Source organism: Thamnophis sirtalis, unplaced genomic scaffold (assembly GCF_051295495.1).
Source record: "Thamnophis sirtalis isolate CommonGarterSnake01/CBP01778 unplaced genomic scaffold, rThaSir2_p1.2 scaffold_3, whole genome shotgun sequence".
NCBI lineage: Eukaryota > Metazoa > Chordata > Lepidosauria > Squamata > Natricidae > Thamnophis > Thamnophis sirtalis.
The window spans coordinates 104,402,969-104,428,773 of NW_028261383.1; the positions used below are offsets into that span (position 1 = coordinate 104,402,969).

Sequence of the window (25,805 nt, forward strand, 5' to 3'; positions counted from 1 at the left end):
GTTTGGGCAATGAAACCTCTGCAAGAAATAACCAAGCTCAGAGAGCACCAAGGATCTCTCCCTTATTTTGTGCCATGCCACAAAGTTAGATTTAGCCTTTTTCAGATAATATTCCTTGCACCATCTCTCAAAAGGAAAACAGTTTCCCCAACCTCCGGTGTTTTTTTTCAACTACTCAGATTGTTTCTCTCTCTCTGGGTTTGGACTTTATAGCGAGTGTTGTGATGCTGTTGGGTAGATAAATGTCTGAAGAGATTTGGGAATGTTTTTCCTTCTGTGTTTTATATAAATCCTTACTCACCTTGTTGTTTGTTTACCTACACGTTCAAGGTCTGTGTGCTATTTAAAGTACAAGTGATGTTGCGAGAATTATCTAAGACAATGTGAGTTCTTGCACATCACAAGAGGAAACATACCATAACATATGGATCTTTAAAGCCTGGTTAAAAAAAAAAGCAGATTTTAATTTTCAAAAGATTTAATTTTGGAAAGTTCACTTTCGAGACTTCTCTTAACAGCAGTCTCGGAATGTAGAGTTCACAAAAGATATTAGGAAGGCAATGATGGAAGAAAGAGATACAAATGTTGAGCCACGAAGGGCTTTAAAGACGATAAACATCATCTTGAGCTCAAGCAAACTGGTAACCAGTGTGGCTCTCAAAATAGTGGAGAGAGAGAGAGATCTTGTACTGCCTGAAGCTGCTGGACCAGCGAACAAGAAGTGGCCACTTAGCCACCATCTCACTTAAATCTGCAATTGCCCTCTCATTCCAGAAGGAACTGTTCACCTCAGCTGTCATTATTACCAGAGACTTTCATCATATGATGCTGTGCTTCTAATAATTCAGTGTACAATCTGTCTTTAGAGGTTCTGCAGAATGTTTCTGGCATGTTTCAGGGTTGATTATTTTCCCTTTTAGAATAGCTGGTTTGCAATCCATTCATTTTTTTAAAAAAACGGAGGAATATTCTCATGCTTTCCTTTAAGCGAAAAAGGGCGATTCCAGTGAAATAAATTAACTTCAGAATAAATTGCTGAAGTGATAGCTGTGGTAATCAGCTGTAAGTTTTGGTCTTCATTCCTGGTAGCCTTTATGAAGGGAAGATCCCCAGGTATTATCCCTAGTTTATTGCATTCAGGAAGATACTTATTGATCTCCTTTGGATGTAACACTTTGCAGTTGTGGGGGAAACATTCAAAGTAGAAAACTCTTCTGTCCCAGGATGCCTTTGTAACCTGAACGCAATCAAATGAAGGGGAAAAAAAGAAAGCAAAATTTAAGAGATTGCTTTCTTTCAATGCAGCTGCCTCTAATCTGTTCACATTACATAATCCATTACCCTTATTGTTATAATAAATAATTTCATTTAAATGAGAAAATAGTCCTAAATGAATAAGAGTGGCTGCAGATACACAAGTAGCAGAGGGAGATGCATCTAGTAATAAGTAGTGGAAAGTAAATTAATCTGAGAGAAGACAAATTGAACTTAGCCAGTTTATGTAATTAGGTGAACAATTATTGAAAATAATGGGAAATGTAATTACAACCCAGCTTGCACTGTGATTAGGTGTTACAGTAGCAAAACTATTCTTATTAAATAGTTCAGCAGTGCAGAATTTCAGTGTGGTCTGTGCTTCTGGCCATACCTCAACTGAGCTGTGATTTCTATGCATGTTTATTCAGAGGTAAGTCCTACCGTGGAACTAAGATCTCAGAAATGGCATGAGAAATAGAGTTTTAGAACTGGAGACCAAGTCTGATTTACAGATACCAAATTCAAGGTGTTACTATTTTAGTAACGAAAAGATGTTAGTTCCGAACAGACATATATTTCAGATTTTACAGCAGAGAATCAATTTTTTGGGAGGGTGTGCATTTGTAGGAAAGGACCAGAAATCTTTTAATATATCATCATCCTACATTTTTTCTAAAGTTTACAACTTTCTATATTTGGGATTTGCGTATGTAGGAAAGACCAGAGATCTATTAGCATACCAGCCTCCATTCTTTCTTTATTAAAATATTAAGTTTACACCTTATCACTTTCCATGTTGTTCTCTCATCTTTAATTTCTCTCTCTCACACTTTTCCCTGAAGTAGGAGGAAAGCAGATGTTTGAAGGAATTGCCAACTGGTGCACTGCGTCCAAAATATGCACTTTTCCCCCTTTAAATTCAGATATATCCCTCATGTATATCCATCACCAATGAAGAGACTCTTTAGAGACAAAAAATTGCTACAATTTTTGCAAATTTCTTTCAACTGGTGGCAGAGTTTATTGTCTTTCTTTTTTAAAGAGGAAGAAAAAGTCAGTGCTCTGTCTTTTATCAAACAGCTCTTTTGTCTAGGAGTCTACACTTTCTGAAAAATGTTTTCAACACTTTAGTAAACTCTGAAGGGAAGACGTTGTAAGGGTCTTTTTAAAATCAAATGAGAACATCCATGGAGGTTGAAGAGCAATGGATAAAAGTGTACTAGTAATCAATAGTATTACAGGATTTTTCACTGCTTCATAACAGTAAAAGAAACACAAAACTATCTCCCAAAGAAGTCTGAAAGACCCCGAGAATGAGTTAGAAAAAGAGAAGGAAGCTGTAAGGAGGATTTGGTATAGCATTAGTTCAAACTGTATTGATGTAATGGACTGTGGTTTATTTGGGGTTAATATATTGTCTGAGTTGAGACATGATTTGTAACCCATGGTTGATAACTTAGCATGATACACATGGCTTAATTAATTGTGGCTAATTTGACAAACCATGGTTAAACAAGTCATAGCTTAGTACTGGGTGAAAACTCAGCCTTTTTTTTAATTTGCTGTGTCTTAATTGTCATTTTTTGAAGTTGGTATCCTCCAGTGATGGCGTGAGGGATGTGCAAAGGACCACATTTCCCAGAATTCCCAGCCAGATGATTGTAGCAAGGAGTCCTCCTGATATTTTGGTTTTACAATATGATTACAGTCCATGTTATTAAGCTAGCGTCTTCAAGGAGGCTAACAGAAGAGAACTCTTTTTATGATAATGGACCATTCATAGATGGCAGATGACAGTTGAACTCTTAGTTTAGTGTCTTGCATCCAATTCTATATTTCCCAGGGCTTCTTAACAGATGCATTTTTGTTTCTTTTTGTTGTGACTCCATGTTTAATGGAGTAAATCCTATGCTACTCCTACCTGCACTTATCCAGCTTATTCTACACTTGGTTAGACTGAAGATATGTCCCATGCAAGCAGCATAAAGTTAATGTTATAGCTAGTGAGAACAACGATATTTGTATGATTGTTCATGCTGGAGTAGCAGTATTTTCTACAGAGCAAGAACTGATGCTTTGTTTTAGTAAGGTAAATATTTCATGTAAATTCAGATTAAGCAAGAAAAATAAAAGTGTATTTCCTTATCCTAGTGGTTAGACCGGACTTCATTCATTCCATTGAAACATTCAACTCTTACAATTTACATTTCTATCTCTTTACGGATGGCTGTTTTCATGGAAATAGTTTACAAAGTTTACTTTGATGAATTCATAAGCTTCCAGTTTGGTTATCTTATGTTCTCATTTTTATTTGTATAAGCTTACAACCTTTAGCTTTTACTGGAAAATAACAGGTTTTTAGTCCAACATTTACGCTTTTGTAAGAAGTTTCTTCCATTCTCTAAATAATAGAGTAAATGTAATGCAGGATAGAGATGGATTTGTTGAATTCTGTAATTTTGAAAATGGTAAACATCATTGTGTTAAATTGTATTCTTCTATGTATTATATCATGCTAAACTGTTAAACTTTTATAAAAAATATAGTTGGAAATTAATGATTGTCATGTTGTTTTAGATACAGTTTCAACTACTGTAATATTCTGAAATGAAGCTATAAGATTGTCATTGTGTAACTAAATATAATTTTATTGCACAGAAATTAGGGTAAAATTGCAAGTAGTCTATTCCTATAAATATTTGAATAAATAGTGTTATTTTTTTGGGTCCTCTTAGATGGATCTTATAAGCATTCAATACTGGTCAGTAGATTTGAGTATGTTGCAATAATATAAGTCAGTGCTTTTTCTACTATTAATAATTTTGTGGGTGGCTTCTCATGCATTTAATATCATGAGTCCAAGTATTTTTCTTATAGTTTTTTTAAAATAAATGTTGGCTTTATTTTTATTGCAGGTTCCTTGTTTTTCCAAGTTTGTCCAAATGCTAATCTCTGATTATTGTCTTGATACTTTAGTTATTTTGACCTTTTCCAAGTAAACCAATGACAAATTTCTTTTTAAAACATTCTCATAGATGAATAGCAGGAAAATGTAACCCTTCTCAAGTTTCCTGTAAATTCCCCACACTATTTCTCTCCCTTTTGGCTAATTCTCGTTTAGGTGATGGTGTAGGAACTGGAGTAGGGAAACCAAAATCCTTGTATGGGGAAGGGAGGAAATAATTGGTGAGCTTAGAAAACAGGAAATCTCAGGAATGTTTTGGTATCACTAATTATCTTTCTCACACAGTTGCCATAAATAAAAGACAGAATAACTAATGTTCACATTCTTCTTCTACATATGCCTCCATTATGGGCATTTTGACTAAACACTGGTACATCTATGAAAGTCAACATACATAATTCCACAAGGTTCAATGTTTACATTTTTGCATTAAAAACTGTAGCCTCTTTATCTCCTTTCTAAACAAACTTTTCCATGGAATTATATGCCAGAAACTCAATTCTTTTTAAATTGAATTAATGCAATATAAATCCAGGTTTCCTGATGTAATTAGTGTATATCCAGAACCTTTTAAGATAAGGTTAGATGCCATGGATTACATCTAGCACTAGCACTTAAACTTATACACTGCTTCACAGTGCCTAACCGCCCTGTCTAAGCTGTTTACAGAATCTGCATATTGCCCCCAACAATCTGGCTCTTCATTTTACCAACCTCAGAAGAATGGAAGGCTGAGTCAATCTTGAACTAGTTGGAATCTAACTGCTGGCAGTTGGCAGAATTAGCCTGCAATACTGCATTGCACCACAACAGCTCTTAAAATCCAATTGATCAATATCCTTACCAAGCAACAAAACTCATCTCTTAAAAATATAAAAAGAGTTATATAGGATTCCCCACATCCTGATTGCATTGACTTCAGTGCACACTATCATATAGAATTACATTGAATGGAAGAAGAACAGTGTATTAGCAAGGAGTGTCCCATTAAATATTCTGCCCCTCAATTCCCCAGAATCTTTAAAGGCCATGGATATAGCTGTGTAATCCAAAGAAGATAAAGGCATGCACAAGAAGGTGGAAATACCAAAAGGGAACACATATGTCCAATGTAATAGCAATAGCACTTAGACTTATATACCGCTTCACAAGGGTTTACAGCCCTCTCTAAGTGGTTTACACAGTCAACATATTGCCCCCAACAATCTGGTTCCTCATTTTACCAACCTTGGAAAGATGGAAGGCTGAATGAACCTTATAGTACTGCAGTCTAACCACTACTGGTAATAGTTGAGGGAATAGAGCAGGGGTGTCAAACTGGCAGCCCAGATACATCACATGCAGGCAAGCCCACCCCTGCTCCGCAAAGGGAAAAAAGTCGTGAAGGCAACATGACGCCACAAGTTTGACACCTGTAGAGTGAGCAGTCTAAGTAGAAAGCATTAAGTAGCTCAAATTCATTTTGTATAAGAAGTTCCAAATAATTGGTATTAAGTTTATCCTGTTTTGATACTTTCCAGCAATATAGCACTAAATGTGCAGTTACAGCCTATGCCTAAGCAGCTATATTTTCTGAGAGATGATATTAAATACTATTTGGCATTGACTTCATCCAAGCCATATGAATTTCCTCATTTTACTTTGTACTTCCACTGGGAAAAATTTGTCAGGCAACTTTTCAGTTCTTTGACATTTGGTTATCTCTAGAGAATTGAAAATGGACAGCAAATAATGTATTGTTCCCCAAAGAAATTGTTTGAGGATTTAAATATAATAATGAACTTTGTCTTGTTTCTAAATGCTGTTATTCACCCCAGCCAACTTATTTTATTTTGTGTTATCTGTGCAAAGGATTGTGCACTAATAACCAGACCCTTGCAATATGCCTTGATTGAGAATTATCAAAAGAGAGAAAACTGCTGGGAAATATTAATTATTTCTCCTTTATCCCATGCTTCTACTTGTTTTCTATAATTTTCTTGTACTCTGAGGGCAAACATGATGGGAGAGAATGTGAATGCTGTCTTTTGCTAATCACAAAAGACATAAAATCTTGCACCCAAGTGAGTTATTTACATTCAATAAATTGGCTTCGAAATAAGAAGGTCGTAAGAAATGAGGTTTTGCCTGATTTTTTTTTAAGTAAGCCAAAGACCAAAGATCACTTTATAAAAAAGCTTCAGGAATCCAATAGTTGAAGTGAAGATGTTAGATTGACTTGAAAGTTGAACAACAATCTTGCCTAGTTGCTGTTGTGGCATAAAACATCGACATCCCCCTCAACTGAATTTGAACCAGAATGTGCAAGAATATCAAAACCTTCCATGCCCCATAACACTCTCCTCAAATCCTTTGATGCTCAAAAGCTTGGTCTCCTAATGGCCTGATCTCTATCCCTAAGTGTGCAAGATTTGCTGTTGATTGGCATCATATCAACATTTCAACCCTAGGAAAGAATGGCTTTGCACTTGCAGCTGTTTGATACTATGATCTCCCCTCTGGCTATGCTCTCAACATTGTAACTGGCAAAAAGAACATTTTGGAAGAGCAACGAATCCTTTCAAGTCAGTGCCAGGATTTAACTGCTTATGTACTATAATAAAAAGGGACCTGAAATCCTATGCAGCCGGTAGCTGAACAGACTAGTGTTTATTTAATCAGCTTGAGGTGACAATAATAAATGAAACAGTTTATATCCTCTTCCTGGAGTTCATGCGTAAGCAGCACTTTCTGGAAGATAGTTCTAAGTAATTAACTTTTTTTTTCCACACAAGATTAGAAAATTCCAGTCCATACTGCTTTCCTCTGGGAAATAATAAACAATTCTCTTTATTTTAATTCTGCTGAATGGGAAATAGATTCAAAGCTTTCTAGGTATTATGCCAGTTAGGCAAAAAGTTTTTTTTAAAAAAAAATCAACTGCTAAATAAATGTTCATGACTGATTCTCTGTATGTTTATGCTTAGAGTTTCATCGGTCTGAATCCTTTATATTATATGGATAGCATTGTTTGAAAAATACTCAGAAGATCCATTTTTAATGATGTATTTGAGCCTAGATCATAGGAATCTGGCTCTTGGCACTTAAGGAATCATAAAGAAATGAGAGTGAGACAATTGTGCAATCATCCAAATTGTGTAGTTAAAAAAATATTTTCTTTTCTTTGCTGGGACACAGCTGTTGAATACTCCAAAACTGGATGAGTAATCTTAATCATAAGGTTTAGTTAAGAACAGCACAACATAATATCAGGCTTATATAAATACATGTCAGAAACAAGTGTTTGGGGTATCACACTAAATAACTAGTTGATTATCAGGTAGTGTTGTTTGCCTAAGAAAGGGTTGATTACTTGCTCAAATAGCAGTGGTGCAATTCAGCCGGTTCTATCCGGTTTGGGTGAACCGGTAGCGGTGGTGATAAGAGGCTCCACCCATTGTCCTGGATGTCATCACATCCTGTTTTGATGCTCTGCGCATGCGCAGAAGGTCCTACGCATGTGCGGAGGTGGCGCACACGCTCAAATTTGCGAACCAGTAGTGAAGGTAAGTTGATTTCACCCCTCTTATAGTATTTGGCCAAATTGTTGCATAGAACATTTTTCTGAATTGGTTTTGAAGCAGTTTGATAGTGAACTTGTGAACTAGAAAGGCATGCTACTAGCACAGAGAGTGCTAGCACTCTTTGGGGAAGAGAAAAAAGAAACATTAATGTGTGCTGAGTCATAGTTTTGTTTACAATTCCCATGGCTCCCTATTATTTACTGGGAGTTTGAGGTACCCTTCAGAATGATGGAGAATGTGATATTTTTCTTTGCAAAGGTGAGCAATGGTGATCTACTTGATTTTAGTCTTAAGAGTCATGTACTATTCCAGTTCTTTCAGATACTTCAATAAAACAGATTATTATTTCCTGAGCACGGGAAATTCATTGTCCATCTTGCGTAGAATATTCTGACTGGTCTTAACGGATGCACTACTAAATTTGGCATTTTCCATTTTGCATTTCCTAATGCTTGAGAGGATTATTATATTGCTTGATGAGCAAAGATATACAGGTAGTCCTCAACTTAAAACCACAATTGAGCCCTAAATTTCTATTGGTAAGTGAGACAGTTGTTAAGTGAATTTCATGACCTTGCTTGCCACACTTGTTAAGTGAATCACTGCAACTGTTATGTTAATAACATAGTTGTTAAGTGAAGCTGGCTTCCCCATTGACTTTGCTTGTCAGAACGTTGCAAAAGACAGGATAATCACATGATCTCAGGATACTGCGACTATCATAAATATAAATGTTGCCAAGTGTCTGAATTTTGATCACAGGACCATGGGGATGTTGCAATAGTCGTAAATATGAAAAAGGATCGTAACTCACTTTTTCAGCGCTGTTGTAACTTCAGTCACTAAATCAGAGGTGTCAAAATCAATTTCATTGAGGGCCGCATGAACATTATGTTTGACCTTGGGAGGTGGGGTGGGAGTGGCCAACCATATGTCATTTATGTCAGGGGTGCCTGTGGTGGCCCGAGAGCTCTGCCAGCAAAAACGGGCTGTTTCCAGGGTGGCCCTGTGGGTCAGATCTAAGCACCCCATGGGCTGGATCTGGCCCCTGGGCCTTCAGTTTGGCACCCATGCACTAAATGAACTGATGTAAGTTGAGGGCTACTTGTAAACTGATGTGGGGAAGAGAAAACAAAGCTGATTACCAAGACAAAAACTCTGGAAAGAATTCTGTAAATATAAAGCATACTAAGCAGTATTCAGCGACCAGGAAATATCAATTCAGATACTGTTTCTAGACAACATGAACCTCTCTGTGTAATATCCCATGAAATTTTCCAGACATCTGCTTTCTGTCCCATTACCATATCTGAGCCATGTGGAGGAATTCCATAGTGTCATTTCTAAACAGGAAAAGTCTGATCACAGCGGATCAGTTAAGTCTGGATAAGCAAGGTCTGGAACTCGACAAGCTTGGCAAAATCAGGGCAGGGATGCAAAGGAAATTAAAACCTTGGACAATAAGGATGCTGTCTCACGTTGCTGAGCTGCAATTCCCAGCATCTCTCTGTGAGATTTAAGCAGCTGGAAGTTGTTTGTCAGCAGTAGCAGAGACCTTGACACTTGCTCTAAGCTGAAGTCAGATATCTAAGGTCTTGTATATGTTTAATTTTACTCCTTCTGGAGAAGCTCTTATGACAGTTTAAACACAAGTATCCTGGTTTCATTGTTTATTTCTTTTACACTTTGTCTTTCTGCAAACACAGAATTTTTGCGAGAGCAAGAAAAAATATATTGAGATTTTGTTATGGGCTCAATTTCTGTGCTGGAATTAAGTAAAGTAAAGCCTTCTAACTGGAGAAACCTTGAACATGGAATGAGCTATTATTCCTCTGAGAAAGCAGCCTGAACAAAGCTAATTTCTGTGCCCTTATTAAACTCAATTAGTAATGAAGTTTAATAAACTGAAATGTTCTTGACAACTTTTTTGAACATAAGATCAAATGAATTTCATAGACATCACTGGAAATTTATCGGAACATGTCACACTATTGCCTTAAGAAAATATTGCTCTATCACAGCATCATTGTTTAAAAAAAATGATAATTTTATAATGAACATCAACAATTGATGTTCATGAAAAAATGACAAAAGTAGGACTGTGCTGTTACACTAGTCTATGTTGTTGGTTCCTATAGATTCAACACATGGTGTGGCACAGTGAGAATGGGAAGAATGCTATCAGTTTGTGGGAGAACACAGTTTAATGACCGACAGTTTTATTTCTTTATTAAATTTATATGCCACCATTTCACCGGTAAGCTGACAATGCAATGAATATCTGCTACTTTGTCTTTTTGATTGCATTGGAAAGCAGACGAGGTCAGCTTTTCTGTAATGAAAGTCCAGAACTAAAAATTGAATTTTTGCAAGTTTTGCAACCTATCTACTAGTTGCATCAAAATAACTACGAAAATTTACACTTAACCCTTAAATGACTAGAAGGATGCCATAGCATCATGGGAACTTGCTAAAAAAGTTTACTATGACATTGTTCAGGAAACAATTATTTTGCCATTTTCTAGTCTAGATTAAATCTGCATAATTTGAAATCAAATCACAGGGATAGCATTTGCATAAGGGGACATTAGAGTGATTCTTTACTTTTTGTACAATCCTGCTTCATATCTGGATTGTAGAAAGGATTAGAGAATTATCAGTTTCAGCAACATTGAATTAGAATGGTTATTTCTAATTTGTAGCATTTGGCATTATCATATGTGATTAAATTATTCATCAGGTACTTCAATAAAACACTGCTTGCTTTACTTTATATAAATTAGCATCTTGATTGTATACAGGCAGATATTTAATTTGCGGTGTATCTTAAAAAATGCTATGACAAAAAAGGCTGAATGATAGTCTCTTTTTAGTAAGGAGACTGTCCATTGTTGACAATTTGAAATGGGGAGGTCCAAAGTTGTTTTATATTGAAGTGTGACAAATGGTTATGAAGAAGAAAACTAATAGTATAGATGAAGGACTCCTTAATTCAACCTGTCTTCAATGGCCTTCTGCATCATGGGTACAGAGAACTAAAATGGAAGGTGAAGGTATACTAAGTTAGAAATGTTAATTTCTGTTGGATACATTGTTTTTAATTAGAGGTAGGATTAATAGAAGAATATGACTTAGGTCTCCTTTTTTGGGGGGGGGCGGGATATTTAGAGTTCCCTGACCAGCTTTTAGGATAATTAAATTGTGGAATTCTGTCAAATCTTCTTAGGGATTTTTTGTTACACTATATATGTCTGATATTATAATTAAAAAATTAAAATAAAAAATAGAAATTAAAAGACACTTGCTACTTTGGAGGAAAACTAAGGAAAATCTAGACAGCATACTAAAAACCAGAGACATCACCCTGCCAACAAAAGTGCATATAGTCAAGGCTATGTTTTTCCCAGTTGCAATGTATGGCTGTGAAAGTTGGACCATGAGAAAGGCTGAGTGCCAAAGAATTGAGGTCTTTGAATTATGGTGCTGGAGAAGACTCCTGCAAGTCCCTTGGACTGCAAGGTGATCAAACCAGTCAATTGTAGAGGAGATCAAGCTTGACTGCTCTTTAGAAGGCCAGATCCTGAAGATGAAACTCAAATATTTGGGTAACCTAATGAGAAGGAAGGACTCACTGGAGAAGAGTCTAATGTCGGGAACGATTGAGAGCAAAAGAAGAAGGGTACGACAAAGAATGAGGTGGTTAGATGGAGTCACCGAAGCAGTAGGCATGAGCTTAAATGGACTGCAGAGGATGGTAGAGGACAGGAAAAGAGTAAGGTTTTACATTTAGGCAAAAAACCGAAATGCACAGGTACAGCATAGATGGCATCTTGCTCAACAGTAGTAACTGTGAAAGGGATCTTGGAGTCCTAGTGGGCAACCATTTAAATAGGAGCCATCAGTGTGCAGCAGCTGCCAGAAAAGCCAACACAGTTCTAGGCTGCATAAACAGAGGAATAGAATCAAGATCACGTGAAGTGTTAATACCACCTTATAATCCTTGGTAAGGCCACACTTAACTGCATCCAGTTCTGGTTGCCATGATGTAAAAAAGATGTTGCGACTCTAGAATGAGTGCAGAGAAGATCAACAAAGATGATTAGGAAACTGGAGGCTAGAACATATAAAGAACAGTTGCTAAAACCGGGTATGTCTACTTTAATTAAAAGAAGAATTAGGGGCGACATGATAGCAATGTTCCAATATTTCAGGGGTTGCCATAAGGAAGAGGGAGTCAAACTATTTTCCAAAGCACAGTGGAACAACTTGCTTTCAGAAGTTGTGAATTCTCCAACACTGGAAGTTTTAAAGAAGAGATTGGACAACTGTTTGTCTGAAATGGTTTCCTGACTAAGCAAAGTCCCTTCTGTCTAGTCCAGTCCAGTCCAGCCCAGTCATCTATGACTACCTGTGTTCATCTGAATGCAATATTCTGCCATGGGCTACTCCAGAGTGCCACTGAGTGGTATATTAAGAACATAAATGCACGATATTTACATTTCAGCCCTTCTATATGAGATAAGTTCAATATTTTTAGGGTCTCACCTGGCTCAGACTTATGATGGAACCTAGTCAGAAAATGCATCAGGTACCCAAAGATTTTACTTTGAACATAAGGGGCATAAGTCAAATTGCACTGAAACCAAAGAGCTTCCATTGTTGAGATTGATCGGGAAGAAAGTTGATCCTTGCTGATGTTGGGCTTTCTCTGGAAAACAGTAAATAAAATGTAGAGGGAATAATATTTTCAATAAAGTAAAGGAAGTGCGGGATTGATTGATCTCATAATTTAGTTTCCTCACCTCCTGATCTCCAAGCTCGATCACTTTCTTAAAGTCAGGAATGAGCCTAAGGTATAAGGTCAACTGATATTACTTGCTGGATAATTGCTGCATTTTGGGAAGGTAGCAATTCTCTGGAGTTTCTTTCTCTTGAATGTTTCCACTTCATGAGGACTTGGATGCTAAAATGGCAACTTTCTAGAAGTATTAATCTAAATGACAAAAAAAATAAGGCAGATAGTAGAACTTACTGTAATGATCAGAAACAGATTGTTACTCTAATGGAGTGACTTTATTTAGAAGTGAATTGGGTCCAAACATGCTCATTCAAGTATAGTTTATTGCCAATATTTTCAGTTTTATAAAATGTAGCCATAGAAACTGCAGACTAAAGATGGAAAGCAGCTGTGTATGTGAGAACGGAAGCCTTTTAAAGTTTTTAAACATACACACACACACACACACACACACACAGAGGGAGGGAGGGAGGGAGGGAGGAGGGAGGGAGGAGGGAGGAAGGTTCTCTGGCTGCGTTGGCTGCTGAAAGGGAAAGGATGCAGTTATTTTTATTTTACTTCTCTAAATGAATATTGAGATTATTGGCAGAATAACAATATGGAATAAAAGGATTGCAATTCCACTTTCTCTACCTTGTAACTTTTTTTTTAGTTTAATCTCCATTCTTAATGTTCCTTTGTTGCTTTTGAACTTAAAGGAAAACATAATGAAAACCTGGCAAAGCTCGTTCACCTTTCTTTTTAATTTTAGAGCTGTGTTTCTGCACTGCAAGGATGATACTAAATCTCAATGATTTCTTTCCTCCCTAACAATTATATTCCATAAATACACCCTTTATTGGAGATCCAGGATATAGATTGCAAGGATAAGACTAAGTTTACACATTGGTATAATGTGTTTGGTTATGAATTAGTGTATTGTGTGAATCTTGCCACTGTTCTTTATAAACCGTGAGTGAAACTACCTCTTCATACTGTGAGCAAAGCTAAATTGGAACCCGACAGTACAACCAAAATTTCCTCTCATTTCCCAATGGAAAAATATGGCAATATGTCTAATTAACTCTCAATTTGATTTTAAATAAGAACCTAGTGGTACCCATGAAAGCAGATTTTGGTAGTGCTCAAAATTCCTTTTAAGGTAAAAAGAACTACATGGCTGCAGTTGGATTTTGAGCTAAACGTCCAGATAACCACCTTATGGCAGCAAAAAGCATGTTAATAACTGTATCATCAAGGTTTTTGTAGTCCTAATAAAGCTGCTGCTGAAGTCTAGCAATAAGTATTGCTCTATAAGGCTTTATGTTTTATTTAGCAAATTTGCCAGTTAGGTGAATAATGCATGTGTCATTCTCAGCTTCTGTGTTTTGTGTAGTGAGCCCCTTTATCTCCAAGATGTTTGACTTATACACTTGGTTGATGATGGAAAGTTGGAGATGCTGGCAGTACAATTGAAATTGCCATTTGTTAGTTAAGCTCCTCAATCCTTCTGTTTCTGCATTACCAGACTTGTCATGATGATAGAAAGTTTCCAGAAAAATAGACAAGTGGGTCTGTCTTTCTTCTTTGTTCCTATGTTATTCCCTAATGATTTTAAATGTGAAGATAATGACTGAATTAGTAAGAAAGAAAGAGGAAACTAACTGCACTTAAAGGAATTTGTTATTTTGATCAATGGAATAATTCATTTGATCTCTGAACAGCAATTGGAGAGGAGGCAGATTGAAGGAAAGGAACTCTTATGGATAGCTCATGTTCTCTCAAAAGGTTGAATTTCTTATGCAAATATAAGTGATAGACAGATGGCAGGTTTTAAACAGCATGTTTAATGGAGGTGTCACCAGCTCCAAGATAGTTTTGTAATGCAGAAACTCAATTGATTTTTTAAAAAAAAAACCTCAAACAGGCTTATCAATCTGTTACACTTAGAAGTTGCAGACATCACTGACTGATGAATATGCTTAGGTAATTTTGAAAGGAATTGTCAAGTATTAGAATTACATGGTATATATAAATTCACTCTGGATTTTAAAATCAGTATAAATCAATATTTATGTGTTCATGTGTTCATTGTGTTCTTTATTTCAGTATTCACTCTTCGTTAATTCTTTTGTTCCTTTTTAATTAAAATATCAACACTGAAATTAGAAATAAAATGGTAATCAAAGATGTATGATTTAATATCACTGATTTAAAGCTGATTTAAAAATTTGAGGGAGATTTTTATCTTTTTGAAGAGCTCCTTGATTTTCAGGTTTGAATGGGATATATCATTCCAGGGTATTCTGGTGTTAAACAAGTCATATTAATCATATTCATCTATAATTTATTGAAGTTTGGTGTTTTTAATATGCAATTAATTGAACCACATAATTAATAGGTTTTTTGGATCATACTTTGTATCTAGAAAGTTACAAAATGTAGTTATTATTTAGTTTAAATAAAGTACATAAAAAACAACCCAGCTGAATTAAAAGATTACAAGGACTATGAAAACCAGCTAATCTTGAAAGCAGAAACAGAATTTAATTAGAAAAAAAATCAATGTGAAAAGAAATTAAAGTTAGCTCAGCTAGGCTATGCATCTTTGTGGTTTGCCAACTTCAGTAAGCATCTGGTTTGATTTTAATTTTGCAAAGTGATCTCACATGAATAGCACTTGCATATTTCATTTTTCCATCAGAACCTCAACATATTATACACTTACAACTGCCTAAGTAATTTCAACTATTTCTTTCCCCTTCTCTCTAATGGCATCATGAGTTTGTTAGGCTTTGAAGATGAAAACATTGTGTCATTTCTATATTTGGATCTGGTTCCACATACAGATATAACTGTAGATATATTGCTGACGTATTGATTTTTCCCATTCTCTGTTATGTCATTGTACGTGTTTGGTGTAGTAATAGCAATTATATATTTTTGTTACTATATTAAGTATAGAAACTGCTACAAAAGCTGACTGGTTTTATTTTTAAAATACTTTATTTATACAGAATTCTACCTGTACGTCTGTAGTCCAAGGATTTCATAAGCAAATTGTCTGAAACAGAAACCATTCTGAAAATATGTCAAAAATGCCTTCCATAAAAGCCAATCCCAGTATTTTAAACTCCCACTTGGGATTTTTACTCTATATACAATATACAATATCTTGCTAAAATTGTATCATCTCTCAACCTGAAGATATATTTAATTCTTTAAGGTTCAAGACCTCAGTTTTAGAATTTAATGTTAGTAAAGCAACTGCATGCAATCTGGTTCCAGAACTCAGTTTGATTGCATTTAGAAATTGAATCCAAATAGTTACACATTATGACAGCACCAAGAAAAATGGCACAATCCCATATCCACATAGTTACAAATAAAAATCGAAATATTAGTTAAATTGAAAATGCTAAGCTCACAGTGGTGTCCAGCAGTGGTGGGTTGCAAATATTTTTACTACTGGTTCGGGCATGCTTGTGCACATGCAACGCTTCTGCGCATGCTCAGAACCATCCAGGCAGGTGGGTGGGGCCTCCCGCCGCTGCTACTACCAATTCAGCCAAACTGGGCAGAACCAGGAGCAATCCACCATTGGTGCCCAGTTAGTTTAAGGTTAGAAGGTGCAGTTCTTATTTGGAAAAATAATAGGCATAGGAAATGATCAGGGGTAAAACATGTCATCAGTCTCAAGGCCCTTCACTCACTTTGAATTCCATTGACTCTTATCTACTGCATATTTGCTTTGACTGTTAGTTGTTCAGATTCTTTTACAGACCATACACTTACAATAAACCTTTCTATTCATTTGAACTTTATTTGGACTTCCTGATGTTCCCACACTTGACAGTACATTTATTTTGTGAACATCTGAATAATGTTTTTAAGATGGAGAAAAGCTTCTTGAGATTTACTCAATTCAGGCCTGCAAACTTAAAAAGGGGAGGAATGGGAATATTTAAAGTTTGACTTGATCACCCAAAGTAGGCTTCAAGGAATAAAAGTGGTAGAGACTTAAAGGTTTTGGCTGTCTTGAGAGAAACCTGAGGAGTTTGTCCAAAAGGTAGGTGGGTTATTGGGAAATGGTAGATAAGAAATGAACTCACCCACAATTTATCTAGTTACACACTTAAGGGTGATAACTATTGCTATTAAAGCTGTTTGTCCACTTTAAGTTTAAAGAAAGTTGTTGTTCTTAAAAACCTGTCCTTTTGTCTTTTTATCTTTTACTGAGGTGGATGGGAGGTATACAGGATCAAATTATACATAGTGTATCAATACTTTTTCAAATCAAAACATACAGTAGCCATATTATTCTAAGAAGATAAAATAAATGCAATGATTTTCCTGGTCAGTTAACGCATGAATTGTTGAAATTGCCACAGAGTTCATTCCAGCTTTAACTGCTTTAAGTTGATCATTCCCTCTGTTGTTATTAATTATTAATCATTACGTGTTGTGTCCTGTGTCCTGTACCATGTCTTAAAACAATTGAAATAACAGATACTATAACTCTCTCTCTCTCTGTGTGTGTCTATCAATTGAACTATATCCACCTGTTAAAATAAAATAACATAATAATTGTTATTCAGTTCAATTAAATATTCAGTTCAATTAAATATTTTAATCATCTCCAGGGGAGGCACAGTAGGCACAATGCTATATCACTAATACTTTTTTTTACAAAGTCACAATGGTGTGAATTTAATTTTTTTCTTCCATTCATAAACACTTTGCTATAGATATATATTTATGTAATGAAATCAAGCCTCTTGGCCTTCTTAATATATATTAATATTATAATGCCATTAATCTACACAGTTTAATAGACACCTTGTTCTTATTTCGTGTTTTATAATTTGATTATGCTGAATTCATTAAAAATGAAGTATTTATAAAAAATTTAAAACAAAAAGGTTAAAATGAAGAAAACACAGTAATACTGAACTAATCCAAGTTCCAAAATAAATAAGTAAAATTAAGATGAAGAGAAAAAGAAGCTACCACCTGCAATATCCTGTTATGATGAGAACAACCCCGAAAACATGGACTTTATTGCTTGAAAGTCTTTTTCTTTTTTCCTTTGTGAATATTTCTTTTCTTTATAGAACTGCATAAAGATTAATCACTACTTCCCATTTATCCTTCTAGGATAAATTCCAGGAAAGTATAAGAACGTGACAGCGCAGTTTGAAAATCCCTTGGAAAAAGTTATTTAACACACACATGACACCAAGACCTGTGTTTTTTTTTTTAGCCTTTCAAGAAATTGTTGCCATTTAAGGTTTACATTGCATCAATTTCATGAGTGGCCTTCTTGACAAAGCAATGTTCAGATAAAATAAATCTGAGTCAGGGTCATAACTGCTACACATGTAAATATCTCAGATAAGTTACACACAAAAAAAGGGAATGACAGTAAGAATTCAAACTTGGAAGATTATGCTACTGTAACTTCACAATAAAAGTAATATTGGTCCCCATGACTTTGGCTTCATAGTCTGGCCTGTCTTGATTTGCTGACAATGAACAGCATTGAGTTTGATCTTTATTAGCTATTTATTATGTTTATTTTAAACATTCAGAAGAAAAATCCCATCTTCTACCTTTGATCTCATAACTGCCCCGAAAGATTATAACTAACCAATATCCATCCAATCATTTACACTGCTAAGAAAGAAATGCTTATAATGTTAGAGAGCTTTCTTAATAATGAACACACTTTCCTTCTTTTTTTAAATTTACATTTCATGTCTTTGTTGTTTCCACTTTAGGAAGGGGTGGTATTATCAGACCATCCTTAGCCATCCCATAAAGTGAACATCTGAAATGATCACATCATCATACGAAGTGCCTAAAGTAAGTGGCAGTTTCTTGATAGAACACAAGGTAAAAATAACAGGTACATTAGCCCAAAGGCATTTCTGACATGGCTTATATAATATTCATAAAATGCATCCAAGTTCTGTTTTCACAGCACATTCTTTCTGATGATAAAGATTTCATAATCAAAGCACAGTTACTGCATTTCCAGTAATAAATATCTCAGTTCCTATTCTTATTAGCTCTGTTAAAGTTTACATACGGCAGGATCAGGAAATTGCAGGCCACACAAACTTTTCTGTGCCTTCCCTCTACTTGCTGTTGGAAATCTCTGATGCAATTTGGCAACAAAACCAGTGCTGTTTTTTATTATATGCAGCATTTCATATTTTAAATCTATTTGGTTGACGTCTAATGTAAATGCCTTGAACTAAGGACATATCCAGTATATTTTCTGGGTGTTGTGGATCCTCCACCATGTCACTCAGAGATCAAGAGTAGCCTTAGTTCCCCTCTCAAAAGAAAAAACAACCTACCTCTACTCTTTGGTGATTTGTACATCATGGCCATAGGCCATGATCTGAACTGTGAAAAGCACTGCAAATCCATTATAGAACTGCTGCTATTATTTCTCTTTTTGTCATCACTTCGTCTAGCACTCTAGGCTGATGTAATAATATTCCTTTCCTATATTACTGAAAATGGACCAAGACAGCACTGTTAAAAGATAAATGAAGGACACTATAGGTTATTAACCCCATATGCAGAGAACTTAAGTAATTCATTTTAAAGAAATCTTCTGAATAGTTGCCTACATTTTTCTAAGAAATGCAAGTAATTTTGAGGGTGTCTCTATTTTTTTAATTCTGCATTATCACCCAACCTTTAATTTTTATTCCACCCATTTAATTTCATTTTGCTGCAAAATATACAGTGTTTTCCTAATCCTTAAGGCGGGCATTAATGATGGTGGGGTGATAATAATTAGGAAGGTGAAGGAGTTTAAAATCAGAAACCCTCCAAGGTGAAATACTGGAATTTGGTACAATGCTAAAATTAGAAGAAGAAAACTCCAAGGAATTCCCCCTCCCCCCCAAAAAAATCTACAAACACCCTGTTCTGTCAATCTTCAATTATAATAACATTCTGAACAGGATAGATCTGAATAAAATTGTACTGAATTGAGTACAATTGGGAACAGTATTAGTACATATTCCAGGCAGAAATCTGAAAGCTTTGTGCCAGCAGCAGCTGCTTATAGTGACAGTTCTGAGGCACGTCCTTCACTCAGAATGTCCCAGCGACTCTTGGAAGAATATTTTACTTTGTGCTAATGCACTCATATTAAATATCTGGCTGTGCATAAAAGGACCTCTTGCTTTCAAGATTCTCAAAAATCAAGAGGAATGAGGGAGGATACCCAGGGCTCTGTTTTAGGTCCAGTACTCTTCAAAATCTTCATCAATGATTTGGATGAGGGGATAGATGCGGAACTCATCAAATTTGCAAATGACACCAAGCTTGCAGGAATAGCAACACTCCAGAAGATAGACTAAAGATACAGAATGATCTTGACAAACTTGAACATTGGGCACTATCTAATAAAATGAATTTCAATGGTGAAAAGAGTAAGGTTCTACATTTAGGCAACAAAAACGAAATGCACAGATACAGTATAGGTGGTACCTTGCTCAATAGTGGTGACTGTGAGAGGATTCTTGGAGTCCTAGTAGACAATCACTTGAATATGAGCCAGGAGTGTGCTGCAACTGCAAAAAAGACAACACAGTTCTAGGCTGCATAAACCAAGAAATAGAATCAAGATCACGTGAAGTGTTAATACCACTTTATAATGCCTTGGTAGGCCACACTTGGAATACTGCATCCAATTTTGTTGCCACAATGTAAAAATGACATTGAGACTCTAGAAAGAGTGCAGAGAAAAGCAACAAAGATGATTAGGGAACAGGAGGCTAAAATATATAAAGAACAGTTTCTGGAATTGGGTATGTCTAGTTTGATGAAAAGAAGGACTCAGGATGACTTGATAGCTCTGTTCTGATATCTCAAGGATTGCCACAAAGAAGAGGGAGTCAAACTATTCTCAAAAGCACCTGAGCATAGTACAAAAAGCAGTGGGTCTTAACTAATCAAGGAAAGAAGCAACTTAGAACTGAGGAGAAATTTCTTGACAGTTAGAACAATTAATTAGTGGAACAATTTGCCTCCAGAAGCTGTGAATGCCCCAATACTGGAAGTCTTTAAGAAGATGTTGGATAACCACTTGTTTGAAGTGGTGTAGGATTTCCTGCCTAAGCAGGGGATTGGAGTAGAAGACCTTCAAGGTCCCTCCCAACTCTGTTATTCTAAGATTCTCAAGAGAATATGGAAAATGTTCACTCTTTTTAAAAACTATCTTGTTCCTTTTCCTTTTACAGATTGTTTCCTAAGTATATTTCCTAAGGCAGGAAAAACAATTATTTTCTTGTGAATTGCATTTAGCCATTATTCATTTTTATCTTATTCTGATCTGTGACCGTAATAAAAGATTGATTAATTCATCCTTATCAGAAGAAAAATCCTGTGAAGCAGTATTAGAAAAGACAATGGGGCAGGATGTGCTCATCCCAAAGGTATTTTTCAAAAGGCAACTGGACTTTCTGAGTCCCCCCCCCCCCTTGAAAACATTTAGCTTCTCATCCAAAAAGCTTCTTCAGTTCTGGGAAAAGTGAACTATTGGATGAAAAGCAAACTATTTTCAAGGAAAATACCAAGAAAGCCCAGTTGGCTTTTCAAAAGCACCTTTGGGACAACCACGACCTGGATGATTGAGAATCTTAATAGACAAGATGTAGTTATGTTTTCCAGGGTTGCATTAGGGAAATCTAGTTTCATGAATAGACCAAAGGATAAATGTTCCTTAAAACTGAGAAAATTGAACAGGGTTATTTGTAACATTCATGCCTTAAACATGATTCGTAAGAGGAACTTTGGAATATATGAGAGGGCAAGTACAGCCTTATTTTATAGTATCTCTATCTGTGTTTAGATTTCCTTATGAGTCTAAGTACACGAAAGCAACTGTATCTTTTTTGAAGCTTGTAGAAAAGTCTGAAAAAGGAAGGAGTGCTTTAAAGACGCGCTGTACTCCCATATCAGAAAACCTTTTCTGAACCATTTTCACAATATAGCTGTTACTTTAGCGTACTTTTTGTAGTATATTGTCCTATAATTGAGGCAGGCAAGTCTGTTATATATTTATTTAAAAGGTCAGTCAGCTACAGCCACTGTAGCATTCCCAGTTAAAGCATTGATGACTGTCTACTCTCTATGTAATGCATACAGTGAAGGAAGGCTGTCAGCTCTGTGGCTTGTTGATTTCACTGCTGAATTGAACTTAATATTAAGAACATCCTAAACAAGGAACATTTTTCTAATACAGAATCAGGCTCTGCTTTGCTGTAATTTGAATCCATATTCTTTACTCAAGAATGAGAAAGACTAGACCTTTTTTGCATAAAGTTTTTTATTTTTTCCTTTCAAATACACTCACAAATATATATTCTTGTAAGTACTATTAACATTTATCCCTATCTTCTTACAAATATAGAAAACACAATTGCAGGCACTTTCTTGTTTTGCAACAACCCTACCCCCTTCCTTCTTCTCAACCTCCATTCTCTGCCTTCTTTCCTTCTCTCCTTCTTCTTTTCTTCTTCCCCTCTCTTTCCCCCCACTCCTCCTCTCTTCTCTACTTTCTTACCCTCTCTCCTACTCTTTCTTCTCCTCCCTTACTTCTTCTGCTTTGCCCTTTCTTCCTTTCTCTCTCATCCTCTGTCCTTCCAGTTGTTGCCCTTGCTTATTTAGAAAGAATAGATCATGAACATCTTCATTATATGCTTTCAGGAATTTGAAGAGTGCTACAATATCTGCCATTAGTCATTATTTTTACTAAAGGAAAATCTGCATATTAATCAACAAGACGTTCATTCACTTCATTTACCAAAATATAAACTGGGTGCTTTAAATCTATACTTGGGATAATGCTTTGGTACATCATATGAGACTCTCAGAGAGTTGACCATATCTGTAAAAAATGCTGGAGCAATGAAGGTGACCTCCCCCCGCCTGCATTTTTGCTCTTCCTGGCCATAGCAACACTGATTTATCTGATATAAACACTACCTGCACTCTAAATAGGACAAACTAGTGCAAAGTCACTGTGTTAGTTTACAGATTTTTATAGAGAAAAGAGGTTATGAAAGAATGAGGTAGCCCTTTGGCCATTTGAATCAAACATGGCCTAGAATCCGCAAGGACAATCTATCACTTAGACTGGACGTGACTTCATTGAGGGTACAAAATCATTTTCTATGTGTGAAGTTTGCTGAGAGGTGTTTTTTGCTCTTTTTACTTTCCTTTTCTGCTTCCTTCTAGAACACCCTCTTCTATTGCTTAGTTTTCACAGTTGTGACACATACTACAGTTCCTTGAATTGCCCATCATGAGTTTTTCAGCTTCAGAAAAGCATTTCTGTGTTTGTTGCTTTTCTTCATTGTTGCCAAGGCACTGAATGTGCTAAGTCACTTTCCTTAAACATTTGTTGGTTGGAATTCATTCAGTTCACTGTTAGGCTGGTATAACAGGGAACACATAACACGTTGCCAATATGTAAATGCTTAAAATAATCACTCCCAAAATATGAAGGCAAACATTGCTTGGGTTGCCATCTATACGCGCTTACTGAAACTGTGTCTCACTCAATGGGAGGGGATTTACAGGAGATATGAAAAGACGCATAGTTAGACCAATTAATTTTTAAAAAGAGGAAAGCCATTTTAAGATCACTTTTGCCAAGAAACTCAGTCATAATGACTTGTCTGTTTGTCATGTGCCTTTTGCTTATTTGCTCACATTAGTTTAGCATTGTTACTAATATTTTTCTTCTATTTAGAAAGCCAAAGTAAACAATGACAATTAAAAAAAAATTCTAAATCTTGAAGCTTTGAAATATGTAACTAAGGAAAACGAGTCTCCCTTCACTAAGGAAGCAGATGGAAAATATGAGAGGGAAGTAATATTTGGTATTTTTGGTATTTTATTTGGATTTATAGGCCGCCCTTTTCCCTGATATCATACATGTTTGCCAGCTTGAATTATTTATAAATAAAAGGCAGGGTTAAAAAAATTAATAAATAATAAAACATTATTAAAGTGAAGAAAAAAAAGTAAAAATTCTTTTTCAGCTTTAGTTAAATGTAAAGCATCGGTAGCAAAGAAGATTAAAAAAAACTATAAAGGGCAATATAAAGTTAGGCAGAACACGGATTTATGTTCTAAGATGACCAGAGTCAATCAGAGTCTGGTGCTATTTAGTTGAATTAAAGAAACAAATTAAAAAGCTGCATTTGCATAGGACCCTCTGTTGAGATTGAGACTGAGATTTGTTTTATTTATATGCCGCCCTATTCCCAACGGGACTCAGGGCGGCGAACAACTCAAGGGGGAAAGGGAACACAAAGTACAATACAAGCAATTAAAATAACCAACAGACACACAAGTCGAGAGGGGAAGGGAAGTCATCAACCCCAGGCCTGCCGACACAGCCAGGTTTTAACAGCTTTTCGGAAGGCCTGGAGAGAGGTGAGAGTCTGAATCTCTGCGGGGAGTTCATTCCAAAGGGCCGGAGCTGCCACAGAGAAGGCCCTCCCCTGGGTAGTAGCCAGATGGCATAGGCTGGTGGACGGAACCCGGAGGAGGCCAACCCTGTGTGATCTAATGGGTCTTTGGGAGGTAATTGGCAGCAGGCGGTCTCTCAAGTACCCAGGTCCAATATGTTTGATCGCTACAAGAAGAATCAGAGGCGTCTGAGGTAACTGTAACCGTTTTAATGTAACAAGAACGATAGTAACAATGCTATATAACACAATACCATGAAGGGCTTTATAAGTGATGACTAGCACCTTGAAGCGTATCCGGAGACCAATCGGTAGCCAGTGCAGCTTGCAGAGGATAGGTGTAATGTGGGTGTACCGAGGTGCACCCACAATCGCTCGTGCGGCTGCATTCTGGACGAGTTGAAGTCTCCGAATGCTCTTCAAGGGCTGCCCCATGTAGAGCGCATTGCAGTAGTCCAGTCTTGAGGTCACGAGGGCATGAGTGACTGTTGCGAGTGCCTCCCGGTTCAGGTAGGGACGCAACTGGTGCACCAGGCAAACCTGGGGAAATGCCCCCCTGGTCACAGCCGACAAATGATGTTCTAAGGTCAGCTGTGGATCCAGGAGGACTCCCAAGTTGCGAGCCCTGTCTGAGGGGCATAAAATTTCACCCCCCAATGGTGTTAGATACACCATTCCATCTTCAGTCTGTGGAGGAAACTTTTGTTGTTCTAGTTCCCTGAGTTACTTTTCCTTAGGGAGAGACCTCACCTGAAGAGGGTCTGACAATGTTGAGATGGGTGGTTTTTTTGGCACCAGAAGATCACTACTACCCCACACTGAGTTTCATGAGATTGTCTTCTGGACCAGGAGTGGATACAGGCCAACTGGCCCTCTTTTTCTAGGACCTAGGAACTGGTACCTGGACCTTCCTTGTAGTTTGTATCTGCAGGTGCAGGTTGACATGGGATCAGACATAGGGTGAATGTGAGTATGTTGTGTTGATTATGAGTTTGTGGTGAGTTTGGTGGATGATTGTTTGTGAGTGGAAGTGGGTGGACGAGAGAAAGAAAGGAGTGGGGTGAATCTGGGGATTTAATGGGGCAGGATGGAACCTCAAGAAGACCATCTGTTATGGTCAGATATGGTGAGATTTTGGAAGCAAGTTGCCATTTGGAATGCCTTTTTTTGGAGAATGATCTTGAATTATAGAATTATGGTTTTGCTAGTCTCAAACCCTTTTCAAGCTAAGAGTTATTTAAGATTTTTTGATTTAAAATAAACTTTATTCATCTGAAGCACTTCAGTAGTGCTGTCCACATGCACTATGACTATCTACGATATCCACAAAAATATCATGAAAAAGAATTGATGGTATAAAACTGCAATATTGTGGATGTTAAAAAAGTGTTTTGGGATATCATGGAGTTGGATTTCATAGGAGACCAAGACAGAGAATCCCAGTCAAGGGGATTTTCTTTTTATCAATTTCTATTTCAAATTTCATTTTGAGTTTGGTATGTAATAAATTCTGTGATAACCTTACCCAGTGGGAATGTAAGACAGTATCTTGCTTTAGTCTGAGCTTATTAAATCATATGTGAGCCAGAGATTGAGTAACAACAATTTTTAGAAAATTAAACGGGAGATAAGACAATGAAGCAGTGGTGGGTTTTAAATTTTTTTAGAACCTCTTCTGTAGGTGTGGCCTGCTTTGTGGGAGTGGCTTGCTGACCATGTGACTGGGTGGGAGTGGC

The 25,805-nt window shown here is 36.5% G+C and overlaps 1 protein-coding gene across 4 annotated transcripts in view; it reads left to right on the forward strand.

Moving 5' to 3' along the window:
• Window positions 1-25,805, forward strand: part of HTR4 (5-hydroxytryptamine receptor 4) — a 235,814-nt gene that overhangs the window by 12,959 nt on the left and 197,050 nt on the right. Inside the window, exon 3 of one of the 4 annotated variants that reach the window (XM_087709651.1) lies at window positions 18,343-18,427. The exons of the other annotated variants lie outside the window; for them this stretch is intronic. The gene's annotated coding sequence lies outside the window, so the exon portion shown is untranslated. The remainder of the gene's footprint in view (window positions 1-18,342; window positions 18,428-25,805) is intronic. 4 annotated transcript variants of the gene reach the window in all.